Here is a 15,652-nt window from a genome sequence, read left to right as displayed (position 1 = left end):
TTTCTTTAGTTTTTTGAAAAGGAGTGCTCAGACAAACTTACTTTCACATATCTGAATTATATTCATCGATATGGTGAGCAAATCTTATTGTTACGGTTTTTGCAATGTTTCTGTTGTGATCAGTAGTGTATTGTGCATTCTTTCATCTGATATTCCTGCTCTATTCTTTATGATTAACAGGACTTACCTAATGAGAAAAAGTATACTGAAAAATAGCAGTACCTCGAGCGTACGTAATGTCATTTCGTCGCCAGATCTCATCACGGGAACGTTGCTGTCAAAGCAGCCTTTGTGTCACAGGCTGTGGACGAAGCAAGAAACGAAATTCACTCTCTCGCGTGTATGCTACAAGGGACATTGGCGGCAGTGGACCTAATAACCACCCTTCATGGTTGCGGTGGCTGGCTTTGTGATATTGTCAAAGGCATAATCCTGTTATGGATCGCAACAACAGGCCGATATACGGCGATTGCGTGTAGCGAGTGGACAAATGCTATGTTTCTGATGGTGACGTTAATACTATATTTCAGTGTTTATCGTAGCGAATGCTCTGTAGTATTGACAAGCGGGAAGAGACACGTAATGGTCCAGACGTGAACCACTTTCTGTTGTAACGTAGCAGACTATTCCAGGTCTTCATTCCTTATAGTGAGGTAGGTGATCTTAAAAACTTGTATTATTCTGTAGCCGGAAAGGAGAGAAGTTTTTTGCTCGCTCGATTTCGTAGCTGCCGTTGTACACTTGAATAGCGAACCTGCCTCGCATACGATCGACAAGTATTTTCACACTCCATATTAATCTAAAGAAACAGTATTAAATTTATTCACTCTTCTTCATACTCCATACACAGAGTTTTACTGATATTATAAGTATAGTGTAAAAATCTCAGTTCATTATCTGAATCGCTTTCGGAGACATAATATTTTACCTAAAACCGATAATAATTTTTGTGGTTCTACCAAACTGAGCTTGGATTTGTAGTGTATTCATGTAAAATCTCATCCCAAACTATAAGTAAAAAGATTCATTTCATAAAATTTGTTTTTCTAGAATTTTCTTTGCTTTTGATACAACTGCTTGGTGACGTAAAAGTAGTCTCTGTGAAATTATTATTTAATTATGTATTTTTTGTGAGTGATGTAGAAAGAGTGACAGAGTTTATGGAGGAAATACGAAAAGTATGGATGCCTTATCTTGTTGAAGACTTTGTAATCCCCTTGACTGGGTTTCAGTACCACTAAAAGTATATTTTTCAGAATAAATAAAGTCACCTAGGATGTTTTAAACGTACTATAAAACGAAAATCACAACAGTGAATGGTAACAGATGGAATACATAAGGTATTTACGCAACATACGTTACAAGCATACATGAAGAGCTGAAACGCTCAAGTCATACAGCAGAGATCGTAGATTACGTCCTTTAGTAAAACCAGCAAGAATTACTCCACAGGTACAACTTATTTTTTTATGTAAAAACAAACATTAAACTAAACGTGTGGCAACTAGTTACGATGCCAAGTAAAAGTCAACCAATTACATACGTAACTGAAGCAGTAATACTCAGTATAGCATACATTCAAGTGATTTAAATAGAATAAGTTTTACATGCTCTGAAAGCCTGGAAATTATAAAAGAAAATATAAAGCGAATAAAATAAGTAAAAGAATGACTCTGACAATACATAAGACAAAATCAACAAACAGTTAATTATAGAAATATGTACCGATGGAAAATAATAAAGAACGTACAGTAGCAGGATTATGACAGGATATCAAGACACAAAAAAGCAGATTACTGTTTGTGTAAAACCTGATAAACCAGACTGCAATGCCGGTCTGGCGTACAATCGGTAAGGAAATACGGTGTACGCTAGGTAACGGAAAAACAACGTCTCAGAAATAGAAGTGAAATGTAACATGAGTCGAAACATCATACTGCTGCGAGAAACAATTTAAAAGCGTTGTTTCTGAACTGAAGTAGTTCTTTTAACATCAGACCATCTTGGCAAATAATGTGTCCCAAGTTTTCGAGTTCTTCCAGCACTTGAACATTTCACCCTTTTTTCTTTGTATGTAGAGTCAACATTCCGTCTACGCATTTCGCATTGTCCCGATTGCGGAAATGGAGTTATGAACACTGTCATCCCCCTTTCCTAACAAGTGTTCCATGCACTTCACGTTAAAGATCCTACCTGTATGTCCAATACAGAACGCTGGGCACATACAACATGTAACAGTGGATCCTATACGATACGTCACCTAAATAAGGTACAGAAATCAGTTTCTCTTTATGATTATCCCCATTTTGACAGTTACCTAGAGTAGTGAGTTTTTATTAATTCTGAATTCAAGACTTTTTCCACTAATGAGGGTTCATAAACGGTATTACATGCCAGTGATTTAATTACATTAATTTCTTTCCTTAATTGGTAATAAAGTTACAACTACAGAGCAATGAATAACTGAATGAAAGAAATCTGTCTTCAGAGACTTCACATGTGTTGAATCATGGTACGATTTGAATGGCGCTTGCTTCTTTCAGAAAATATTAAAACATATGTTATCATTTATTACGATCAACTTGAGATCCAAAAATGTAGCTCACGATTTCATTGTGCAATCCGAAAGTGAAACTAATTTTCTCATGACGATTATTAAATATTTCAAAGAGATGGTCCACTATATCTTTAATACCATTGTATAAAATGAACATATAATCCATACATCTCGAGTAGTACTGAATGCCTAATTCTGTAGAAGCATAAATCTTAAATAGTTTCCTTCAGAATTTATAAAAATTTCTACTAGAATGCCTGCTAACAGATCACCCGTTGCAAGGCCTTCTGTCGCTGGAGCAATTTTTCATCACAGTCGATGTAAACCACTTTTACTAACCACAGAACATCTTTAATTTGTTGATCTATTATGTCTTTTTCATAAACACACGGGTTTTTCTCCATGATTTTTGCAGTTGTTGAACTGGTGCATTAGTGTACAAATTATTAATATCGAAAGATATTAGTCTTGTCTCTTTCCTACAATGCAAATTTTTAATTTTGATTAGCTTAATTTGTTTATTATCTACTGAACAATTATTTTGGGAAAGTTTGATTTCTTAATCTTTCCATGAAGAAATATAATTCATGGTACCCATTGTAATAATGTTTACTGTTGGATGAATTAGATGATTTATTTTAATGACCGTGAAGTGAGAACGTAACTTAGGATACTGTGAATTCGTGTTATTTAATTGTACCCTGTGCTAAGGCCTTAACAGAAGTTTGGCACCACCTGCGGGACACCTGATTTCTTTTTGTAAAGTGGGCATCATCCACTCCTCCAACTAAAAAAAAAAAACATTATTATTCCAAAGAATTTTAAAATTTTGCAGACATGTTCATTTTTACTGGCAAATACTACACTATTGTACATAGAGTGAAGAAAGGGAGAAAGCTTCATGTCTTGGAAGAACTGGGAAATGATAATTACATCGACACCCTAGCTGCAAACAGGCGTTTATATACCCCCTTTAGGCGTTCTAAAAATGTTGTGTTGTGGACATGTTGGGAATGCGGGTCTCACGGAGAGCGTGCACTGGATTAGTCCCTGCAGGCGCACTATACTCTGTGCCCTCGGTGGCTCAGATGGATAGAGCATGTGCCACGTAAGCTGGAGATCTCGGGTTCGAGTCCCAGTCGGGGCACACATTTTCCACATGTTCCCAATGATGTATATCAATGCCTGTTTGCAGCTAGGGTGTCGATTTAATCATCATTTCATTCTAGAGAAGCTGCACGGTCATCAATGGTATCTGTTCTTTCGAGAACAGATACTACCTTCATATATAGAACTGGAAAACTTTAGACTTATGATTAGTGAAGACGGTCTCATTTCAGATGAAGACATACAAAGTATTCTCTACCCTTTTTGTTCCACTGCTCGCAGTGGCTTGATGTCTTGGCCCGTGTTCCTTTTCACTTCCATTTCGAAAATGTTGTTTTTCCCTTTACTCGGTGGACACTGAATTACCTCATTGGTAGTATGCCAGACTGTCACTGTATTCTTTTTATGCAGGTGTTACATAAATAATGTTTTTCTTTTTTGAATGCTGCAATATCTTGTCAAAATGCTGCTATAGTGCATTCTTTATTATATTTCATCAGTACACATTTCAGTATCTAACCATTTAGTGGTTTTGTGCTGCATATTGTCTGAGTCGTTTATTAAAATTATTTTATTCCTGTCATATTCTCTTTTATAATGTCATTCCTCTTAGCGTATGAACAATTTGTTCTACAGTAACTACTTTAATACATATTTTACTAATGCATTACTGCTTCATTTGAATATTTCTTACTGCTCAGCATTTATCGCATTACTAACGCCATTCAGTTGATGCGCTCTACACTGCTTTTACTTAACATCGTAACTAGTTGCCACACACTTAGTTCAAAGTTTGTTCTTACGATAAACAGTACCTGTCTAGTAGTTCTTGCTGCTTTTCACGGAGGACTTAATCTATGATTTCTGCTTTTTGACCAGAAAATTTCAGCTCATCATGTTTATTTATAATTTTAACATAAGTTATGTAAATACCTTTTTCATTCCATGTAATATATTTCACTGCTATAATATATTGGTTACATCAGATGTTCATTTTCTAATATGTTTAAGAAATTATAGGTGACTAGTCATTCTGCAGGAGTCCCTTTAGGTGGTACTGAAACCCAGTCAAGGCTAACTACAACAAACGTTTAGCAACCAACTGGCCGTATACATCGTTTACTGAAAGTTTATTAGCATTTACGGCTGCAGGTCATGTTTAAAATTGTGAAATTTCTGCCTGTCTAAGTATTTAAGTCTGCTGAAAAATACAAAGATGCCAGAAGAAAAATGTGTAACACAGGTATGGCTACCCCTTCAAGCGACGTTGCCAAGAAAGGGGACTACTACCAAACTATGTATAATGCTTCCCTATGTCAAACAGTAGATGAAACAGCCCAAGAAATTTGAAAGCTTGATTCAAAAAACATTTTCGATAGAGTTAGTGCATTAAATAAAAAAAGACAGTATGAATAAAGGGACACATTAATTGTGTTTAGAACTAACAAAAGTGTTTCTTTGCATTTTAATTTTCCAATAGGCATTATATGGCACTTTATCAACGAAAAGTTAAATTATTGTAAAGATGTAATTTTTGGTAGGCAAGAAAAGAAAGTAGCTAAACACAGAAGCATTATACCTAGAACAAAATATTCCACAGCTGTTGGCTTCCAAAAATCTCATCACAATTTTTTCAGTTGACATTCAAATAACGAAGAAATAAATGTTACGGAAGAGGAGAATACCATCTTGAAGAACGCCTCAAATACATTATAACATAATGCAAAAAGTTACATATCAGAATCTAATAGGAAATTATTTTGTAGATCTTAAGATTCTCGTTGATAGTATAAAAGTTGAAAATTCCCAGAAGTTTACAAAAGATGACAACGATAGTAACATCCTTAGTAAAAATGAATTTAACAGTGAGTTTTCAAAAAATTAAGATTTAAAAGTAATCAAGAATATTATTGCGAAATTTAAGCAAAATGAAACCCTCATAACAAAATCCGATACAGGTAAAGCTGTACTTATGGCCAGTAAAGATGAATCTGTCTGCAATACTTCAAAGTTCTTTGAGGAAAGTGATGTTTCCCATTTGGAAACAGGTACATCTTGTACCTTACAAAAAGAAAATAGGTGTGCTGCAGGTAACGCCAAAAATCTGTTACAGGTTTTTAAAGGAAATAATTGATTAACATGAATATACAGTATCCTAAGTTATATTCTTGCTGTACAGATAAAAATTATACATTTCTTAGAATAATTATTCGGTAGCTAATCTCAATCCATGATAAAAAAATGAAAAGTTTGAGATGTAGCCATTGGAAAAAATTAATATCTTCTTACATTATTAAACTGTACACAAATCTATCAGTACATACAAAATTTTTGAAGAAAGACCTGTGTACTTACAAGAAAGATATAGTGGACGAGCAAATACAGTTACTTCGAATTTGATGAAAATTGTTACAACAGCCAGATGACCTTTCTATGTGTTAGTGGACCCTCTAGCTGATATTTTTATAATTTGACTAGAATTAATTTTTTTTATTTATGCTTCTGTAGAATTATGTATTCATTCCTGCTTGAGGTATATGGATGATATTTTGACTATATACAGTGCAACTAATGATGCAGCAGACTAACTCTTTGAAATGTCTAATAATCTTCTTCATGAAATCAGTTTCACTTGCCAGCTGCCAAAATAAAATTGTGAGCTAACCTCTGAAGTTCAAGTTTACCATAGAAGATGAAAGATTATCTTTTGATATTTTCCGCAAAGGAACAAGTACTGGTCACAGTGCACCTTCTGATTCAAACAGTCCTCAGTCCCATAAGAAACTTTCTTTCATTCAGCTGTTCACTGCGCTGCAAGAAGGAAATTAATGCAAGAAACAGTAGCGTTTAATAACATTTATGAAACCTCATTAGTGGAAAGAATTTTCGAAGTGAAAACTAATACATGATTCACTGCTCTAGTTAATTGTCAAAATAGGGATAATGGTAAAGGAAAATTTGTTTCAGTGCCTTATTTAGGTTTCACCGCAAATAACACTATACAAAAAAATTAACCCAAGTTTTAAAAACTTGAAATTAACCTTTACGTAGCTCAAGAGTTTACTAAATTGATTGTAGTTATGTGTCCAGTGTTTTACATTACACCGGCTGGTTGGGCCTTTAACATAAGATGCGAAGAACACCAATTAGTAAACAAGGGTACCAGTGTTCGTAATTACTCTTTCTGTATTCTGTATTGTCGTTTATCCTGGTTTACATACATAATAATCTTCATTTTTGCATATTGTAATAATTTGTAAAAATCCTGCTACAGTATAGTCTTTGTTATTTTTCATCAGTACACATTTTTATATACGAGCATTTACTGATGTTGTGCTACATATTAACAGAGTCATTTTTTAATTATTTTATGCTTCGTTCATTCCCTTTTCTAATGTCCTGGCTTTTAGAGTATGTTCAATTTGTTCAGTTTAAAACGCTTAAATGTATACCATACTGACGTATTGGTGCCTAAATTACTTATTTAGTTCAGTGACTTTCCTTAAAAAAACTGTGCCTTTCTATTAATTCATGCTGTTTCTGACGGAGAACTTAATCTATGATTTCTGTTATCTGATTTCAGCGTTTCAGCTCATAATATATACCTACAGATTGCACGTATTGCAAGTTATGTAAGTAACTTTTCCATTCCGTGTACTAAAATTCACGGTTTTAATGTACTGGTTGTTTTAAATTTAGCTTTGTGGTATGTTTAAAACGTTATATTAGACTTTATTCGTTCTAAAGGAGATACCCTTAATGGTATTGATATCTGTGAAGGCTTGTTACAACATACTACGATTGGCTGCATACATCATTCATTGAAAGCTTATTTACGATTGCTGCTTTCATCCATCTTTTAACTATGTAATTTCTTGGCCTTTATTCATAGTTTGGTTGATTTTATAAAAAACTAGTTCTGTAAATTCAGAAACTCTTACCAAAATTGCTTTCCGTAACCCTGTTGGATGAGTTAAGAATTAGCGTAAGTGTTGGAGGCCAGAAGGTTTTCCGATTGGCTGACTAAATCATCAGCTAATAGGAATCAGACGGCTCCTTCATGTAGTGTAGCGCTTTGTTATGCCGCTCTGCGATTCCTGAAATCGCTCGGAAACTGTTTTACCGTGCAGATCGTGTGGAACCGGGACGCAGAAATATCTACAGAAATGAAGAAAATCATTGGTTTTGCCGTTCTTTTACCGGAAATACGAACAAATACAGTTTTAAACATTTCTTTCGGAAGTGATTTAGATGTGAACTTTCTTGTCATACAACAGCTCTGCATGTCGTGTTTTGCGAACGTTCTCGCAACATTATGACAAGGTCTTCTTTTTAAGACACTGAAAGACTGAATGCAGTAACTCGCGAATAGATGTGGATCAGTGACTGTGTATAAGTAGAAATTAATGAGATCGGACTTCAAAATTCTAGTTGCTTTTTGTGTGATGATTTACATACAAATAGTAGCCAACTTGCAGTAATAATAGTTTCCGGCAATAAATGCGGACTTGATGGCCATTTAAAAACTTGTCTCACAGCCAGTAAAGTCTTATTCATTGAACTTTTAACCTTGTTACATAAGTTATTAGGACCCTGAACGCCTGATATTTTCGTACTAAGAGATACTGCCTTCACTCAATCCTGTACATCTTCAGTGAACGAATGAAACAAGAGGAATATGACGCAAAGCCCGGCTTTTGCTTTAGACGGACAATTCACCAACCAAAGTAGCCATCCAAAGGTACTCCAAAGCCCGACTCACAATTAAAATACATGATTATCTCTGTTTATCATCTCCATGTCAATAGAAACAGTCTTTGATTCCTCGCTAGTCTAACGCTCATCGGAAGAACCACTCCGACGGAAGTAGATAAATACGGTCCCAGGCTGTTACACAGTCTAACCCGTTAAGAAACGTAATTAAGGCCTCCTTTCGGCTGTTGTAATGATCTGAAACTGGCACAATATTTTGGCTGTCAGAATTTCAGAAATTCGTAGAGTTTCATATAAGTGATACCGTTATTAATTGTTAAAACTCCATCTATTAATAGCTTAGCTTCGAATACGCTATCATGCTTTGCAATGTATTCAATTACGTTCCCTAATTTTTCTTTCTTGTTCCCCATTCTTCCATCTTGCTGACAGGAAACAGGTATCTATCAGCTCTCCGACTATACATATTCTTGCACATGTTGTATGAAATAATAACGCCATCATCCAATTCTTTTCTGTTTTGATGAACTGTGCGTCCATCATCAGGCGCTAATGGCTTTAATACATAATTACTTCTGCTTTTGAGTGAAGTGATGCAAAATGTTCTAAAAAGCTTAGACGCTATGTTTCGAAAATAGAGGATGAAATAACGTAACATATTTTGAGAAACAGTAAAACATACTGACAGTCCAGACTTGTATATATCAAAACCCTTCACATATATGGCTTAATATTAGATTACCAAGGATAAAATTTATTATGTAGTGGCAGATATCTCAGCTTAAATAAATTCAGATATATCAGGCACCAAATTTAAAATGAGTCTCCATAATCACTAATATAACCATGGCTAGCGAAATCACTTTCATCCTTTAACATGAATTCAAGCTCTGTCATTTTATTGAAGTATATTTACAGTTGTTCCTACAGATTTAGGGTCTCACCATTAGGCTAATTCTGTAGCACTACCAAACTGTTCAGTACCCTGTTAAATAAGTTTTTGGTTTTCCGAGTATGCTGTGCAATGATTTTTCAGTGTTGCTCAGTATGAAGTCTTTCCTGTATTCTTGTAAACGGATTTTGAATCTTCTGTTTCTTTTCCCTACACAACAGGCTTGACAACTGAGACATGATATCAGGTACTAGTTGTACTGCTTACCATGTAGGGAAGGAGGCAGAAGTTTAAAAAGGCGTTTCCAAGGACACACGGATACCTTCACACTTAACCACTTTGAAAAATGTCTTTCTGCAGTATATTCTGAAAACCAATCCCATCATTAACAGGACAGAAAAAAAACTGTGGCGCCGCACAATCAAACCAATGGCCAGACTGTAAATCGGTTACAATAAGTGGAAATATACTCCGTAAAATCACAATGCCCGAATCCGTGTTAAACGGATACATAGATTTCGCTAGCCATAGTTATTTTAGTAATTATAAAATAATTAGATCTGTGCAGACTGATTTGAGGTGCAATTAAAGAATGAAGAAAGCAACATGTGCTAACATTAAAATTATAAAATTTCTAAATTGATTTTTCGGTAGGTTTTCCACAGTTTCTCATCATATTTTCCGTTATTTTATTCGAAAATTTTGAAACTTAACCGCTAACCTCCTCAGAACAGGAACATACGGTTCGTATTGCCTCAATCAAGGGTATTAAAGCACATTGCATCTGGTAATGTACCCACAGTGTCATAAATGCATCGTGTGATACAATAAAACATAAAAAATAAATAATGATAAAGCATACTTCAAGTAGCAACTGAAGACAAACAACTGAAAATTTTTTTAAAAAATATTTACTTTTCTAAATGACAAAAGCATATTTGGGAAAGATGTGTAATGTAACGTCGTGTAGAATAAATTATGTTGGAGACAATGTTGTAGGTAACATCATTTATTGGTGTAAAGAGATAAGATTGTCGGTTAAGTACAACCAAACATATTACTTATATTTTGTGTGGGCTGGTTCTGGTATGTTATGTTGTGTCATTTTATGCCGAGGAGTGAGATTTCTGGTGTGGATGTAAACTGCGTGTTATTTTTACGTGTTGGTAGATGTGGCCTGTTGTCAATTTTGCTGTCCCCTGCTTGTACTTCGCTTTTAATTGTGTCACGTAATTTGTGTCCTATATCGCTATTGTAACCATTGTTTTGTGCCATGTTGCTGACCATGCTTAGCTCCTCTAATTGTAACTGAAGGCATAAATATTTCATACATCCGGTGTATCAATTATAGTGACGTTCAATGCTGCAAAATTTTTAAGACTAAATAAATATTTTTTATTTAGAATTTAAAAGTATAAATATGAAATGGTGAGATAGGCAGATTTTATTAATTAAAAGTGGTATCCTTATTTTGACATCTACGATACCGAAGCAGTTGGTAATGTCATGCTATGGTGGATATTAGAGTCCTCTCATTCTTCTCGAGTTGGTCTGTCTGAAAACTGATGACTACTCTTGGGTAAACAACAGGGTTAACTGTGACTATGGAAAGGAAAGTGGGGATAGGGTGTATGTGATGTGATGATGATGGGAACGGAGTTTGCGAAGAGAATTGTGAAAGCATGGAAGCGTTTCAAGGGTCGAGGTAATGAAAAATGAATTTTCTGTGCTGTTAGTGTGATTTCAACAGGATAGGAATTACTTAGCTAGGGAGAGTGGAAATAAGACTGAACATTGGTATCTAGGAGGGAGAAGACGACATGGGTATGTTGCTATGTTTGTGTGTTGGTGATGTCATTCATATGAAATACAGAGCAAGTGTTTAATTGGAGAATGAGATGTCACTGAAAACGAAAGATATTTTGCTGAACCGTGTTCACAAAACGAAACACATCGTCTGTGGTTGTGTTGGTAGGGGCGAGGGGGAATGGTGCTGGGAGTAGAGATGAGGTTCATCGTCCCGTTAAATTAATCTCCTTGAAAAGTATTGCAGTGTTCTAGACTTCATTGACAATGAAGCACTGTGGAGAGCAAAATATTCTTTTCTGGTTGTGACATTCACTTGACAGGAAGTTAACAATATGTATCAATAATCTGTCATTAGGTGGGACATATGACTTACTTTTTAAATTATACCTTATCATACACGCATAAAAGATATTCTCTTTTATAGCTGAATACATTTGTATGTAACACATGTTTCACCTATTCGTGATATGAATCTTTACTGGCCTATAGTCCAAAGTAAATTATGTAATTACAGACACTTTGACATGAGATCTAAAATAGTTTCTGCCAGCTCATTTAAATCCACTTATAGTTAGAAATAAACAATCTTTTATTGCTCCACTCACATTCATCTTATGTCCATTTGTTGTTCTTCTAAATACATATACTACAGGTTTCTTCCAGTTGACACGTCACACTTAAATATTTTCTGTAGATATCCTATACTGCAACACAATGCATGTTCTTGCACACATGTGGTGCAGGCGTGGTTAAAAGAACCAGATTGAGGTTGCCGATCTCTCCTGGCCACCACACTCCTCAGATTTAAACCCAATCTGATCCGTGGGATGACCGTGATAGGGCTTTCTGCGCAATGGATTCTCAACAGAGAAACATAGTGCGGCTGGCCACGGCACTGAAGTTAGCATGGCTCCGCATCCCTGTCGGTACGTTCCAGAACACCATTAATTCTCTTCCTGCGCATCTCGCAGTGATCCATTACGCAAAATGTTTCAGGCTTTTGTCAGATGGCCAGGTTAATGTGACTGAACAGTAAATGTTTCGTTTTTTCTTTTGTAGTGTTCTACATTTTTATCACCAGTCTGTAAATTATGTAGACTAGCTCTTGATTCAACATCTATGGCTCACATGGTCTCAAGAAACATTGAGTATAAATACGTAACATATAATAAAATTGTCGTATGACGTTACAAGTGTGATTTTATCTAAATTAAGTTATCAATACTCCAACAAACCACATTAGGCAGAATTTCATACGCTGTCTTGAGAAAATATTTCGTCGCGTAGAGCAAAAGATGTTTATCATCTGCAAAGACCTTGCTCTGGATTCATGAGGTAAATATTTGTTACCGATTCCTATACTGAACACGTATTGGCACCATGAACACTTACGACAACAATTATGGAAATTTTGAATTATAGTTTAGTATTATTACTGATAGTACAACATTAGTACATTACGTCATTATTGGGATAGATCTCCACGAACGCATGAAAAATAGGTGAGTTTTGTTGTTTTTCTGCCAAGACACTTCTGCACAAATAGCCTTGCAATCCGATAAAGGAGTTCCCAGAGAACATCGGATGAACGCCACACTGAAGCATATATCCCAGAAAACATATTAAATAATTTTTTTTTCTTTTTTTTGCAAACAGGGTCACCACCTTTACTGCCTTGGTATGACAGAAGATAGATTCCTCGGTCAAAAACTGAGAGGTGTATAGGCGGATGGTATGCTGTCAGGGGTGAAGGAACACCAGGAAGAGCTGAGGGCTTCCGTGGGGGTCACGCCCTTGGGAAGTAGGTGGCAGTGTCCATTACAAGCTGGAGAGTTTACCCATGACTGGCTGAAAACAGAATAATGGGGTGTCGTGATGGCGTCTGCCAGGCCCCAGACCGACACGACCATGGGCACTTGGGATGAACAGAGTCACGGTGATAAAAACACAACACCCACTGTTAGTCCTAGTATGACGAGTGGGCCATACAACGTGTCCTCAGGTTCACAGCAAGAAGCTGCCCTTTGATGTGAGAATTTGAGTGAAACGATACTCTGGGTGTGCGAAAGCATAGGCTCCAGAACCGGTAACATATTTAGACAACATACCAAAAACACCACTGACTGTCACTTTATGGCATGAGTGGTAGCCCACCAAGCCGACGCTGAGAGAGTAGGATTTTTCTCCATTCTCATTTTCCACCGACAGCAAATCGCACTTGTGGAAAGAGAACGGTTTGTTATTACTAAATGGCCTATGATATAGGTCATGACTTTCGCTATTTAGACTGAAAGGGACAATAGAGCAGTAGCCTGGGAGCGGAGTTCTCATGGATCTGCTGGAGGGAACATGACAGACCATTTGCCAGTGTTGGTGGCAAATCAGTTAATAAGCCAGACGTTGATGAGTTTGTTTCTCGACATTCACTATCATTCGGGCATACAGTGGGGAACACTGCAGTCGCTGACTTTCGGGTTTTAGCGGACGGGTGTGGTCTGAGAGTCTGGAAAACGGTAGATTCACGCCTCTGGACACAGAGTTTCAGAGACAGATGGGCTCGGAGGATCACACACCCAGTCAGTGGGGAAGGACAGCCCGCTTTAGTTATGCCACTATGGTTCATTGTCGGCCACCACTGCTTACGTTAAGAACACACTGCTTCATCAGCATGACAGGGATGGACAGGCTTGATAACTTTTTAATTTGAACGAAAGCGGCGAATCCTCTACCTGTCGCTCTGTCCCAGTGAGATGCTTGTCCTCACTTCTTGTCATCTTTTCACCTTGGGATCACCACGTACCCGTCATTAACCTTTTGATTTAGTAATAATGATAGGGAATCATCGTAACCAAACTGACACCCCAGTCCATTTCAGAACCTTGTCAACATCTGGTTACTCTTATTAATGTGAACATCTAAGTACCCCAGTCCATTTCAGATCCTTGTCAACACCTGGCTACTCTCATTAATGTGAACATCTAAGTACTACATGAATTCATATTGTTAGCAATTAATTTTTGATTCCTTCAAGATATTCCAGTTGTGGAACAGATTATAAATACACTTTACGCAACGTTTTTTATTGTATAGTACATGAATTACGTGCCCATAGGCAGGATTAATAGAAATTTCAGTGAGACCTACTCAGAATACAGTGCTCAGGGCCCCGTAACAGATCGCGGTTTATTAAATTCCATTGTACACTTTAATTAATCAGCGCTGGCTGTTGAGGAGAGGTGTGTTGCTGTTACTGTATCAGTCAGATCAGTCAGGTGTAAAACTAAATGCCTTCCAGGATTTTTGGAGATCCTTCCAGGACACGATAACACGAGGACTTTTTGATTGTAGTCAGATATTTAGAAAGTAGTAGGGAGAGACAAGCAAAGTCTAGCTTCACTAGAAGATTAGACAGTAAAGAATAAATGATATTTCTTTAACTTTAAATATAAGACAGCCTGTATGAAATAAATAATACATGTACACTTTCTTTCCAACTAGCATTCCATTGTTTATATACAGAGTGGAGAAAAATTGGCGCACTTGCACTTCGCAGCGCGATTCCTCACATACCAGCTATACAAAAATGTCTCTCACAAAATTTCGTCCTGTGGGTATTTCCAGCAGTAAATGGATGTTAAAATTGATTTTGAAGTCAGTCTCGACAGTGGTGCCAAATTTCGGTGGTATCTGACGGTGTATTTCTACGATGTATGAAAGCGAACTGCGTTCTAAGTTTACACAGGACGAAAGTAAAAGGAGCGTTAACAGGAACGACCACAGATTTGTGCCACCAAATGTGGTTCGAGTATATGTGACGAGGCAATACCCGTGATTGGAATTTCATCATTTTGCGAAACCTCTCTATATGAACGACTTTAAGAACGGACTTTATGCAAACATATGACGCGATAACAGACCTAATAGGGATGAGATTACTTTACAGAAGGAAAATGAAAGACACGTATATTTTGAAGACCATGCAGTACGGTATGGGATATGAAGAATGAGAAAGCATTCCGGGCACAGAAGAAGACAACTGTAGCCGATATTACCCCACCGAGATAAATCCACTGTCTTTTACAGCGCAAAGACAGTTTGGGTGTGGCTATCTGTGAAGAAATTGAAGAAGCGAAGAAGACAAGACGAAAAATATTAGTGTTTACCAGTCAAGTGTTTACGAAGTAAGAAAATAATTATTCACTGATAGAAATAGAGGCTCTCACCATTTTCTGGGGATTCTAGAACTATATAAATTTTATGTATGGAAGGAAAACACGAATGTTCTCAGACAACGAGAAATTTCTGAAGGGGAGCAATGTTCAAAATATTGTACTGATTTTCTTCTAATTCCTCCTCCTTAGTTTATGTTAAATCTATTGGGGCACAAGGTAGTGCAGAGGCCACAATATTCATTAACTTAGGGACGTATACAACGGTGAAATGTCATCCCTGTAGGTACTCGTATAATACTCATGGTGCTAATCTTTCATACGCTGTCCGTGTTATCAAAATTTGTAATTCCTTGTAGTCTGAGAAGGAGGTGACACGAAGAGGAAAGACACGGAGCAGACATC

General features: G+C 36.6%; 1 pseudogene; it reads right to left on the bottom strand.

Annotated features, from left to right (window-relative positions):
- Positions 1–15,652, bottom strand: part of LOC124556044 — a 49,371-nt pseudogene that overhangs the window by 6,549 nt on the left and 27,170 nt on the right.

Source organism: Schistocerca americana, chromosome X (genome assembly GCF_021461395.2).
Source record: "Schistocerca americana isolate TAMUIC-IGC-003095 chromosome X, iqSchAmer2.1, whole genome shotgun sequence".
NCBI lineage: Eukaryota > Metazoa > Arthropoda > Insecta > Orthoptera > Acrididae > Schistocerca > Schistocerca americana.
The sequence above is the reverse complement of the archived record's forward strand: the minus strand, read 5'-3'. Positions and strand labels throughout refer to the sequence as shown.